Source organism: Macrobrachium rosenbergii, chromosome 8 (genome assembly GCF_040412425.1).
Source record: "Macrobrachium rosenbergii isolate ZJJX-2024 chromosome 8, ASM4041242v1, whole genome shotgun sequence".
NCBI classification, from domain to species: domain Eukaryota; kingdom Metazoa; phylum Arthropoda; class Malacostraca; order Decapoda; family Palaemonidae; genus Macrobrachium; species Macrobrachium rosenbergii.
Window position 1 is genome coordinate 13,568,344 of NC_089748.1, and position 13,007 is coordinate 13,581,350.

Genomic DNA, 13,007 nt, shown 5'->3' on the forward strand with positions numbered 1-13,007 from the left:
TTAAAATTAACCTTCAGGAACAAGGAAAATGTGAAGAATTTTAGGTTTCATTTGAGAATTCCTCACACTTTTTTTCTATGTTCATGATTTTAAGTGTATAAGCACAAACCAGTGGTTTTCGAGAAACCTTGACTTATGGAATTGACAAGAAGACTGTAATAATAATAATAATAATAATAATAAATAATAATAATAATAATAATAATAACTTTTGATAACACATAGCTCTATTACGGCCTAAGAAGAAGACTGAGAGAGCAGCATCTATGATCTAATCCAGAATGAAGCGATAGACCTGCCTCTGGATGGCTAGAGCTTATAGGACTTGGAAAACACATGAGAGAGGAAATTCCATGAAAGGCGCCCTGTGGGTGTTACTTGGCTGTTCGAGGGGAAGAGGGACTCTCAGTCGAACACACTGCGCAGTTACGAATATTTGTCTTGGTTTCGCTTCCATGTGAATAGATTTCTTTCACTGCCATCGGTTCGGGTAGTTTTACCCCTAGACCCTAGACTCATCTGTCTCTATTCGCCGAAATGGGGGTTTATTTTCTTCCAAAAAGAATGGCCCAGTCAGATGAAAATGGGTCGAACCAATTGCGTTAGAGTAAATGTGTCATTTGTATTGTAGACAAGTAAAAGTTTGTGTGAAAGCTTTTAGGAAACATGAATAGTTTAACATATAGTGACGCATCACTGCCGTATTACCGTGCAAATTCATTTATGATCGTGCATTGTCTAGGCCATCTTACATCCGCTGTTTTATATCTTCATCAGCATGAGTAATGAATGTTTAAGAAATTTATTTGAAAAGGAATGATAATTTTAGGACACGACTAACGTTGCGGCATCGTGTTTAGTACTAATTTGGTGAAAGCAGTTTATTTTCGACCTGGGAAGATTTAAATTTGGTTCCTGATAACAAAACGGACAAACTCTCTTTGTGAATGTGTGCTTATTTTTACCCTGCTTCGTGAAATTTTAGTAAATAAACGTAGTTCAGGTATGCTACCATTAAAATCATGAATAATTGCTTTATAATTACGCAACAGTATTGTAATTTTGCTTCCTTTTGGAACGAAGGTGGGCGAGTAGGGCAAACGCAATGCCTAAATGTAGTACAGGCTTGAGATAAAAAAAAAAAAAGAAAAACGAAAAGAGAGGAATGACAAGTAGGATACTGTAACTCGAAAAATGCGATAGACCGTCTCAAAGCACCGAACTGTGCAATCAGGGGATTTCTTCACTCTGCAAAGAAAATATGGAAACTTCGAAATGGTGTCTTGACAGGTGTTAGGCTACATGTCAGCCTGGAAGGAGGGATTCTTACCAAGCCCAAAGAACAGTGGCCGAGACAGTATTTGGAGAAAAGAGACAGCCATACAAGCGTAACATCCTGACTTCTCCAGAATACGTACTTATCTGACCTGAATCCGCACGCTACCGTATATGAGGTACCAGGAAGTAAATATAATTCATAATAATATTAGTTTTTTTTAAAATAATATTGCGTTTTATTTTCGAAAATTAAAGTTTCATGATTGTTTTCTCACTCCATCAGATTATTTGGATGTAAGAACAGGAATAAATATTTTTAGAGCAAAGACCCACGATTTCTGCCAACGTATGAGAGAGAGAGAGAGAGAGAGAGAGAGAGAGAGAGAGAGAGAGAGAGAGAGAGAGAGAGAGAGAGTTTCATTACTTAAAGTTTAGGTTTTAATATGTCATTTTAAAACTGTCTAAGGGTTTGTACAAAACAGCATCCGAACAATTTTCCGAATTTTTACTCTCTCTCTTTTGGAAAAAGAAGAGGCGTCGTTGTGGGGGGCCGCAGGTATGTCGTTAAAGGGTCGTGGAGGGTAATTGGCCGTATGTATTGTTAACGAGCAGTTATCGCGTCTGGAGACAGCCCAGAAAGGAGCGCGTATATGTGTGCGGTGGGTGTTGGCGGCGTGGATGGGGTTGGCGGGCAAGGGTGGGCAGGAAGAGCCGCCCTTGGGCTACGTTGCCTTAATGACGACCTCAGGCGGTGTCTCCCGTCGGAACGGTGTGCGAAGGATCGGTGTCCAGGATGGAAGCAGGAGCAGTGACCAATTTCGAGGAGGATCAGTAGGAAAAGCGTCGGAGGCATCATCAAGCAGGAGCAGCAGTAGTAGTGGCAGCAGCAGGGGCTACCACCATCCATGCCAACGACCCCCAACGGATGATCATCTCTTCTCTTCCCAGTCGCGCCGCCACAGTCTAACCGAGCGGTCGCCACAATCGCTCGCTTCGCTCGGCCTCGTTCACGCGTTTTCTCCTTCTTCTTCGGGTGGTCACTTCTTAAAGGGTTAAACAACGCCTCGTCCATTTCCTCTTCTTACGCCATTGACCGTTTCTTCACATTATCCTCTTCAAGGAGTGTCACGCCCTGGTCCTACTACTGTTGTCTTCGTTCAGCTGGTAAGTTTAGCTTGTCTGTCCGAAACTTTTTTTCCCGCTGCCATTCTTTTAGTGCCAGACAGGGCGGGTGTTTACAGTGCCCATCCCCTGTGTGTAGGTGTGCGCGGGGGTGGTGCCAGGCAACGTGGGTTCATGGGCAAGGATGTAGGCATTCGTGTGTATGCGAGCCCTTGAGTATGATGGGAAGAGAGGGTAGGATATGCATTCTGGTTCACTTGGGGGAATTAAGGACACTCCGACAGTGACAAACCTGGAGCATGGTTGCTTACAAGTGCGCCGTCACCAGTGACCTGTTGGTTGTGCTCTTATAAACCAGTTGACGGTGGCGTGGCTCCAGGTGGTTATTAGATAATCATTAGAACTTTCAAGGTTTTTATTTTTTAGTTAATTTGCAGTGACTTGCATAGTGGTTGGAATTGGCAATGCTGAATTGCATCTCGGAGTATGCCAATGACATTGTAATCGGCGGTCTTTACTATTGGCGTTTGATAGTATTTGCTCTTTGAGTCGAGACATTTTGTTCCATGCCAAATGGATGAGTCGCAACGTAAGTTTTCATCGAAAAGAGTAAACTGTATAAAGGGCAATGTTTACTTTGCTAATAACAAACAGGTGCCCCTGCTAGTTAGGCCTATGTTTTTACGTATCCCATTAAGTGTTTAGCTCACGTTGAATGAAAGCACTGTACGTTAACCAACTCAGTTTTTACAGAACAGGTAGCATGGCTGGTAATTACCAGTTTGCATTAACATTTTTGTAGTTAGTTAAAACTTTTTTCCAAATTATGTTGAAGATTGCATGTGTGTTGGCGGATGTACAATGTTTATTTATATATATATATATATATATATATATATATATATATATATATATATATATATATATATATATAAATTGCTTGCGCGTTGGTACTCGCATATTTATATCCATTAGTGTAATGATCAGAAAAGTGTATTGTAATTTAATGAATGATATGGACTTATACGTAAACGCAGCAGTTGGTTTTGTCATTAATAGTTTTAAATTAGCACGTGGTGTACAACCAAGTTCCCGCCGTATGTTTTGCACATGATTTTTTTGGGGGTTGGTTTGTTGCAACAGTTGTTCTGTAAGTAATTGTTTTAATAATGATTTGTGAAGATGAATGGCGTTGAATGAATTTCGTCCTGCAAAGTACAACATCGTAATTTCGAAGGTGACTTAAGCAAATATTTGAAATACATGTATGGTACGCGCACACATACGCACGCGCACTTTTCACATGCACACTTTTCACATGCACACTTTTACACACGCACACTTTTACACACGCAAATCTATATATACATATTTACATACAGACACAGCACGCACTTACACATGAAAATCTATACATACGTATATATACATTTCCATGCATTTGTAGACACGAGGCTTATTGAAATGTTTTACATGTTAAAAGTATTTTAATTTTTTACCAATTGGTATTAAATTTGGATGAGAACTTTTCCAAACTGTTTTCAGAATTTCAGTCGTCGTGGGTGTGGTGTTTTGGGGTAGGTTATGCGGGGGCGAGGGTGAGGGAGGATGATGTAGTAGTTAACTAGCATGAGAATTTCTCTCTCTCTCTCTCTCTCTCTCTCTCTCTCTCTCTCTCTCTCTCTCTCTCTCTCTCTCTCTCTCTCTCTCGTGTAAGTCTTTCTAAAGACAACTTAAGCCCAACTTAACATGAAAATTTAACGTATGAGAGGGAAAGTAGCACGTGTGGGGCCTGTTGAGAAAAGGTAGGCCTAATTATGTCTAGAATGGCCATAAATTTTGCACTAACCAAGAAAATTTTATAATCGTTATCATGGATATTATGAAAACACTTTGCCTAACCTAACCAGCTTTGTTCACATTAGTGTAGGGTATCGATACCTTTTTGCATAGACTGATACGAACAGACTTACCCAAATCAAGTCCTCTCACTGTAATAAATGCAAGTATATTAAAGAATTTTCCTTCGTAGGTGGCCAGAAAATTGCTTGTTGAACAGAAGCGGACTGAATGACCCAGGAAATGCAGGAGGCTGCTGAGTTATGCACTGGAGAACTAGCATGAAAAACTTGAAAATGGTGGTGGGGTTAATGGACAAGATATCAATGGTTTTCAGAAATTACAGAAAAAAGCAAGAAAGCTGTATTAAATAGATGACGGAATATCCCTAATTTAACTCTTAACCAAGAAGACATACCAGAAGAGCCACTGCGACATGAGAATAATCATGTGAAGACTGACCACTTCCACACATGGAAATCAGGAGGAACTGCTTACAGAGGAGCGGATAGCACCTGAAGAACCGTCCGGGGAAAATGAACAAGCCTCGATATGTACTCTGTATAAAACTAGTTGCCATTTCACTGTGAGGAATTTCAAACATTTCCAGTGTTCTCTGGGCCGTTCTCTGAACGTCAGTAAATGGAGCATATCACTGATATCAAGATGTTTATTCATTTTCATGGAAAACGATTCTATTCTGAAGAGCCCAGTAGAGGCACTAAACTTTCTATAGTGTCTTTTCATTTTATATGTATATACAATATATGTATATACAATATGTATATAAATGCATATATATATATATATATATATATATATATATATATATATATATATATATATATATTATATATGTATATATATATATGTATATATATCATATATATATATATATATATATATATATATATATATATATATATATATATATATATATATATATATATATATATATATATATATATATATATATATATATATATATATATATATATATATATATATATATATATATATATATATATATATATATATATATATATAATGAATTCATGTTCATGTGATCATCTCAATGTTAACCTTATGGTATTTGTGTCGTATTATGTTCTGTATTTTACTACGCCGTTCTTGAATATTTTTTGCATATAACTAAGGAATTTTGAGGTTATAATTTTATTAATTTTATCCGCAGTCTGAAGGACCCCCTTTACACGTAATACCATCGTAAACGACCACCGTAACCGGAAGTAATTTTGAGGATGCATGGGGCCAGCGTCCTGTCAAAAGCGGGCGGAGTCTGTTGATCTGACGATGCATGTGTGAAAACTTGCCATTGCTGCCAAGGCCAGGTTCTGGCTTTGAACTTACTCTCAGTATCACGAAGTGTATGGGATTATCTGGCAATACACTTCAGTAGCTTAGCAACTACTTTATTGGGCACCAGTCTCGTGTACAGCCCTGCTCAGAAGTGGTGTTACATGACTGCATAGGATTTCGCTCAAAATTCACTAACTGGCAACTAAAATTTTGCATATTTATCTTTCATTTCAGTGCGAAAACATGATTGTTTTATAAAATAAGGCCATAATATGTTTTCACGAGAGTAAAATCTTTCATATATATCAAAATTAAGAAAATATTACGTTTAGCCAAATTTCGGAAATACAGTGACGGAACATTTACAAACTTCCTTTCACTCAACCCCAATGCGTTCGACAAAAAATGCCTTCATCAAGCCTAGGTTCAAATGTTAAAATAAAAAAAAATCATTAAAAGTTTTCATAATTGAAAATATTGGCTTTAATTATAACCATAAAATTTTAAAGTCAATTTGATTATTTTTACGCCTCAATGCTGAAAAAACGATAAAGAAATAAATACGAAATTATTGTTGTAGCTTTTAAAAAGCATCCACCGACATCAACATCAACGGGTGGGCGGGGGCCGGCCCCCTCTAACATAACCATTAGGGGGACGGCAGCATGTACCAGTTGGAACATACATTAGGTCTACGGTGTGTAAAGACAATGAAATGATCTGGTAAAAAAATTCTTGTTATAGGAGTATTTGTATTTTCATAAAAGATTAAATTATATATTTCTTAACTACAAAAATAATGGTTTACTATAATATTCGTCTTTGCCATTACACTTTTGTTAACGCCAAGGTTTTGTTCCTAGGCCTAGTTGTACTAATTTTCTTTTTACTTGCTAAAAACACATTACTCTTAACATTCACATCTCTATACTAACAATTTGTAGCGGGAAATTATATGAAGTTATCTACATATTCTTGCACTTCAATTTTCCTTGAATCAGTTATATACCAAAATCAAGCAGAAGGACTTACGGAAAAATAATATTCTTCGACAGTTTAAAAAAATTCTGTTGCATAGGCCTTGACGTTAATACCAATAACCTTAAATCAATAACATTTTGTATATAATTTAAATTATCAACATCTTTTATTATTCAAAGAGCAAGTCTCTAAAAATAATTCCTTTAGTAAGCTAGACTGCATCTCGAAAGCCTCAGATTTTTTTTATTAGGCCGATTCGTCATTAGTGCAACTTGTGGGCAGATTGAACATAGCCTAAGACTCCAAATTTCTAGGAAAGTTATTTGTAATTCATATTTCTATTTCGAAAGTTTTATGACTGTTGAGCCTATTAGGTCTATTGTCGTATGCTGCAGACTGGTAGTTACGATGACCACTTAGTGTAGGAAGTTGTGCGAGTTGGCTTTGGCAGCACTGCCAACTTTGCCACACTAGCTTTGAGCTAAGCGGTGCAATAAAGTAGGCGTATAGCAAAATCATTTCACGTAAATTACGAATGATACCAGAGAATAAAAGATATACTTATTAAGCCATAGGTAAAATAATGTTAGCTGTGAATTCCCATACTTAACATACGTGTCGTTGGAATAAAAAAAGTTTAAGATTACTCAGCACCGTTGCATCTAAGGTTTTGGGCGATACAAAAAGAATCATGTTGCATGACATTTCAGCAAGACTGTACACAGTGGTTCCAACAGTCAAGTAGTAAAGAATATTGGAGAGCTCACTGAATTATTCAAAGAACACCCATGCCCTTGGAAAGTTAGTCCAAGGCAATAGTGACAAAGGGAACAAGAGTTTTGTACAATACAAGATACTATTTGAAGTGTTGATGGAAAGACAAGGAGCCGTTGGCCACAAAAGATAAAAAAAAAAAACTTGAGGACAACTTCCCACAAAGAACTGAAAAAAGTCGAAGCATCAGAGAAATCAGGAGCTACCGCTGAAGATAATTATACTCCCGTGTTAGGACACTACGTTATGAGATGATGTATATGGGGCCAGGAACTTGCAAAGCTTTCTTGCTCCAACATAGGCCTAGATGAGGTTAGTTGGACTTTATACTCACACTGAGTTATTCATTCTTTTTTATTTTTTTGAGGTCTTTATAGTGACAAAGGGAAGAATAATTGTGCACACGAGATACTGCTTGAAAAGTTGATTCAAGGAAGAGGATCAGTTGGCCACAAAACATGGTGGCAAAAAAGCTAACGTCAGGACAACTTGCCACAGAGAACTGAAAAAATACTGAAGCATCAGAGGAATCAGGAGTTACCGCTGAGGATAGTTATTCTCCCACGCTATGGTACTACGTTCATGATGCAATGTTTAAGGGACCAAGAACTGACAAGGCTTTCCAGCTCCAACATAGGCCTAGATGAGGTTGGTTAGATTTTATCCCTACATTATATTATTTTTTATATATAATTTGGAGTTACATTTTGAGTTTAAAGGACAATGTCTAGCCTTTATTACAATAAGACTGATAGGCCAAAACATAATACAGTAGTAAGAATACAACGTCTACAGCTTAAGGAAAAAATCATGTACATACATACATATATTAGTATATATACATATATAAATTATATATATATATATATATATATATATATATATATATATATATATATATATATATATATATATATATATATATAGTTATGCGATTAAAATGCCCCAAAAGAATAATGCAAAGAAACCATATAATATTATTTCGTCTGACACTTAAACCCCAGGACACTAGTGACTGGAAAATAGGCGGGTGACATAACTAGGGTATTCATACAATCAAAATTTCCGGAAATTTGGCTACGCGGAGGCATTCATTTCACGACCTGGATGTTCATAAGGAAGCGTTTCAGCGGATCTGCCCACCAGAACTGGCGCAGGTGCTTTGCAAGGATGACCAAAGCCAGTGGCGTCTTGACGCCTTTCGTCAGAGGACCAGCGAGTTTATCACCATTTCTAATCCTGCCAAATGTCATTTCCCACCTGTTTATTTATAATATTCTCGTCACCCACCTACTTTCCACTCACTAATGGCGAGTTGAAGTAGTTTCAGGCGAAATAAAAGGGTTTTCCCTGTTAAATTTCTGTTTATTTTCCTACTCATATTATCGAATGTTGATAGATTACAGTAATAAGACAATATATATACTATGCATATATATACAAGTGTCTCATTGGAGACACGAGGAGAGGGGTTGTCCCGAGCACCTGTGCATACTCGATAGCACGAGACTGCACCAGTAGGGGGTGGGGCCGTTAGTGCTCGTCACGCGATGCACTGTAGGCACTACTAAAGCCTCTTTGCAGCATCCCTTCGGCCCCAAGCTGCAGTCCCTTATATTCTTTTCACTGTACCTCCGTTCATAGTCTCTTCCATCTTACTCCCCCCCCTCTCCTAACCATTGTTTCATAGTGAAACTGCGAGGTTTTCCTCCTGTTACACTTTTAAAACCTTTGCACTCTAATTCCCCTTTAAGAGCTGAATTACCTCATAGGTCCCAGGCCTTGACCTTAGGCCTAAATTTTATATTTCACTCCAGCATGAAACTGGAAACATACAAGTATATATATATATAATGCATATGTATTTATGTATATATATAATTATAAATAAAATTAAGTAAAGGACGACAGACAGTCGCAGCACTCCAGCGTTTCCTTTCCCTCGTGGATTTTATCTATAATATTCATCACGTTCCATACTGATTCAGTTATATATATATATAGTTATATATATATATATATATATATATATATATATATATATATATATATATATATATATATATATATATATATATATATATATATATATATATATATATATAAATAATCACACTTAGTAATCTTCTTGAACACAAAGTCCTTCACTGGATGGGCGCGTTCGATTCTCCGGCCGGCCAGTGAAGAATTAGAGGAATTTATTTCTGGTGTTAGAAATTCATTTCTCTGTATAATGTGGTTCGTATTCCACAATAAGCTGTAGGTCCCGTTGCTAGGTAACCAACTGGTTCTTAGCCATGTAGAATAAGTCTAATCCTTCGGGCCAGCCCTAGGAGAACTGTTAATCAGCTCAGTGGTCTGGTAAAACTAAGGTATACTTTTTTCTTGAACACAAACAACTGATTGTATAAAATCAGAGCACACGAAGGCAGGTCCGAAGAAAAACCAAGTACTGTTTAGCCGGCTTCGTCCTCCGCCGAACTTTGAAGAGGATAAAAAGTATAGGCGAAAGATGGCGCTAGTTCAAAAGAAATTCAGGAGACGACAGTTATAATGCATAAAACAAGAAATGTAATGTAAACAGAGTATCTGCTCAAATAAAGAGTAAGTAAATGAACAATATAGTCAGGAAGTGAATACACATACGATTACACAAACAGACACAAAAGAACAGAAGATGAATCCTCATGAATAATGTTCATCTTCTGAACAAATATACATACCTTCATATACCTAAAACAAACGAACATACATTTCATATGTTATAGTTACACAAACCAATGAACTGTCCTCGTCCTATACCTGTGGAGGACGTAAAAGTTTGCTAATTGTCTTGATTGTTTTTGTAAACATTTCTTCATGTGGACAGATATATATATATATATATATATATATATATATATATATATATATATATATATATATATATATATATAATGCTGTATATGTGTATATAATTATATATGTATATATATGATATATATAATGTTACAGTAAAACTGCAAAACCTGGGATTTCATGAAATCCATGAAATTTTCAGGGAATTAGTGAAATCACCAATTCACTGAGGGACATTTGATCCCTGAGGGGCTAGTACTAAACACGGTGACTCAGTGATTCGTCTACACTGTTTCACCATGTTTAGTACTAGCCCTTCGGAGATCAAATGCACTTTGGGAATTGTGACCCCTGAGGGGCTAGTACTAAACACGGCAAAACATTTGATTCCCGAAGGGCTAGTACTAAACACGGCAAAACATTTGATCCCCAAAGGGCTAGTCTTAAACACAGCGAAACAGTAGATGAATAACTGTTTCGCCGTGTTTAATACCAGCCCCTTGGGGATCAAATGTTCCTAAGTGAATTGGTGATTTTACGAATTCCCTGAAAATTTCAGGGATTTTGCGAAATCCCTGGTTTCACAATCTTACTGTAACATTATATCAATAATTTCCTGTGGCACCTACGGGGATGCTTAGAGCCTTGAACTCACGCCACCACATTCTGTCCTGGGCCAACTCCTCAAGACCTCCCTAACACTCACCTCCTGCTTCCCGCATCATTGTCCTCAACACATCTTCATTGGCCTACCTCTACCTCTTCTACCAAGGGCAACCCACCATGGTGTGTCTCGTACTATTCCCTGTCTTCTATACACATGGCCTAGCCACTTCCAGCGCGTGAACCTAACATACTTATTGACCAGCTGCACCCGTTACTTCTCTAATTCTGCTATTTGATAACCTATCCCTCTACCTCTTCTACCAAGGGCAAGCCACCCTGGTGTATCTCATACTATTCCCTGTCTTCTATACACATGGCCTAACCACTTCCATTGTGAGAACCTAACATACTCATCGACCGGCTGCACCCCTGTTGCTTGTCTAATTCTGCTATTTGATATCCTATCCCTCCAATTAATTCCTAATATTTTTCTGAGCGCCTCATTTTCAAATGCTAAGAATTTATTATCTGAAGTCACTGTGCTGCACCGTGACTCATGCTTATAAATCAAAATACTCATAACCATTACCTTATAAATTTTGATTTTTGTATGCACAGAAAAATTGGTATTATTCCAAATATTTTTAAGCATTCCCATTGTCTGATGAGCCTTTTTTATTCTTTCCATAAATTCTGTGCTCAGAGAACCATCCTTATCTAAATAAGTACCCAAATATTTAAACTTATCCACTTCCTTTACAAACAAGCCTTCAATTAGACAATCCTGTACATTTTCAGTATTCATACCCATGATTTCAGTTTTTTCACTATTTATAATCAAACCAACTTTTCGACCTTCACTCTCTAGACCAGGGGTTTTCAACCTTTTTCTCCCCACGTACCCCTTTGGGAATTTTTAATGTCAGAAATGTACCCCCTTCACTTTGTATAACAAAGGAAAACAAAAACTCATATTGGTAAACATTCCATTGTGTATATTTGTCAGTACTACACTGTAGGAAATCAACTAAACTACTCTTCTGACAACCAATAATATTGTAAACACAAAAAAATCCATAAATACATGACATTTAAAAAAAATAACTGTTTCCCAGTGGTTATGCAGTAAATTTTCAGGGTTAGCTATGGTACTGAGCTGCAAAAACAAAATATATTATCATTACATAGCTGCAAAGGCAGTTAATGAGATGGCTGACACTGTTTTTCACCAATTAGCTTAGTTAGCCGAGGAGCAGTTTTTGCTAAAGCACATCTAAGGTCGGCTTCCAGATTCAGTCGAGACCTTAATTTTTATTTTATGACAAGCAAGCTGGAAAACCCAGTTTCACACAGATATGTTGATGGGAAAAGTAACAGAAAACGAAGAGGCTCCTCTGCCACATGTGGATATGACTTTGATATTTTGCACCAGAACCTGACTAAAGACCATTTCTCAAGAGATCACTAGCACTGGAGTCATTCACAAAGTCAATAAATTCTTCCTGAATTGCATCATTGACAGAAGCAACATCTGTATGGAAAGGGTCTCTAATCAGCTTCAAGATTCCTTCAGACACATCAGATAAGTATCTCTCTGTCCAGTACGCGTCAGGCAGCCAGGCCCCTTACCTCAGTGCCCCTTACCTTAACCACGCAGGGAAAGAGCGTACCCCCTGACAGACCCTTGGCGTACCCCCTGGGGTACGCGTACCCCAGGTTGAAAACCCCTGCTCTAGACAGTCCAACTGACTCTGCATCTTTTCTGGTCCCTCGCATTTTCTCCCCCAGAGTATACTTGCATCCGTTTCTCTTTTAACCCTTTTCATAACGTAATCCACGACCAATAAAATCAACAGAGGAGACAGAATGCCACCCTTAATCACACCAGACTTAACTTCAAACGGATCACTCAAACAACCATCAACCATCACTACAAGATGTGCCCTCATGCATGTTCAAAATAACACTCACAAACTTTGCCGATATTCCATGATGCCTCATGATTTTTCCCACAGTCCGTCTCGAAATACTGTAAAATCAACAAAACAAAGACGTAACGGAGTTATCATTTCATTAGCTTGCTGCTTTTAATGCCTAACTATGAAGATCTGATCACTGCAACCCAGCCCCTTTCTAAAACCGGCCTGTTCATCCCTTTGGCTCCAACCTATTCAACAATACTGAAAATTTTCAAGGCTACAGGTTACAAATTGATCCTACGCCAATTACCACAATTGCTCAGCTCTTCT

General features: G+C 37.6%; 1 protein-coding gene across 7 annotated transcripts in view; it reads left to right on the plus strand.

The window, feature by feature from the left end:
• Positions 1 to 2,222: 2,222 nt before the first annotated feature.
• Positions 2,223 to 13,007, plus strand: part of LOC136840608 (uncharacterized) — a 776,063-nt gene continuing 765,278 nt past the window's right edge. For 4 of the 7 annotated variants that reach the window (XM_067107300.1, XM_067107297.1, XM_067107296.1 and 1 more), the window contains exon 1: positions 2,225 to 2,442. The gene's annotated coding sequence lies outside the window, so the exon portion shown is untranslated. Of the gene's footprint in view, positions 2,443 to 13,007 lie in introns of all 7 variants that reach the window. The other 3 variants (XM_067107295.1, XM_067107308.1, XM_067107299.1) reach the window with 1 other exon arrangement.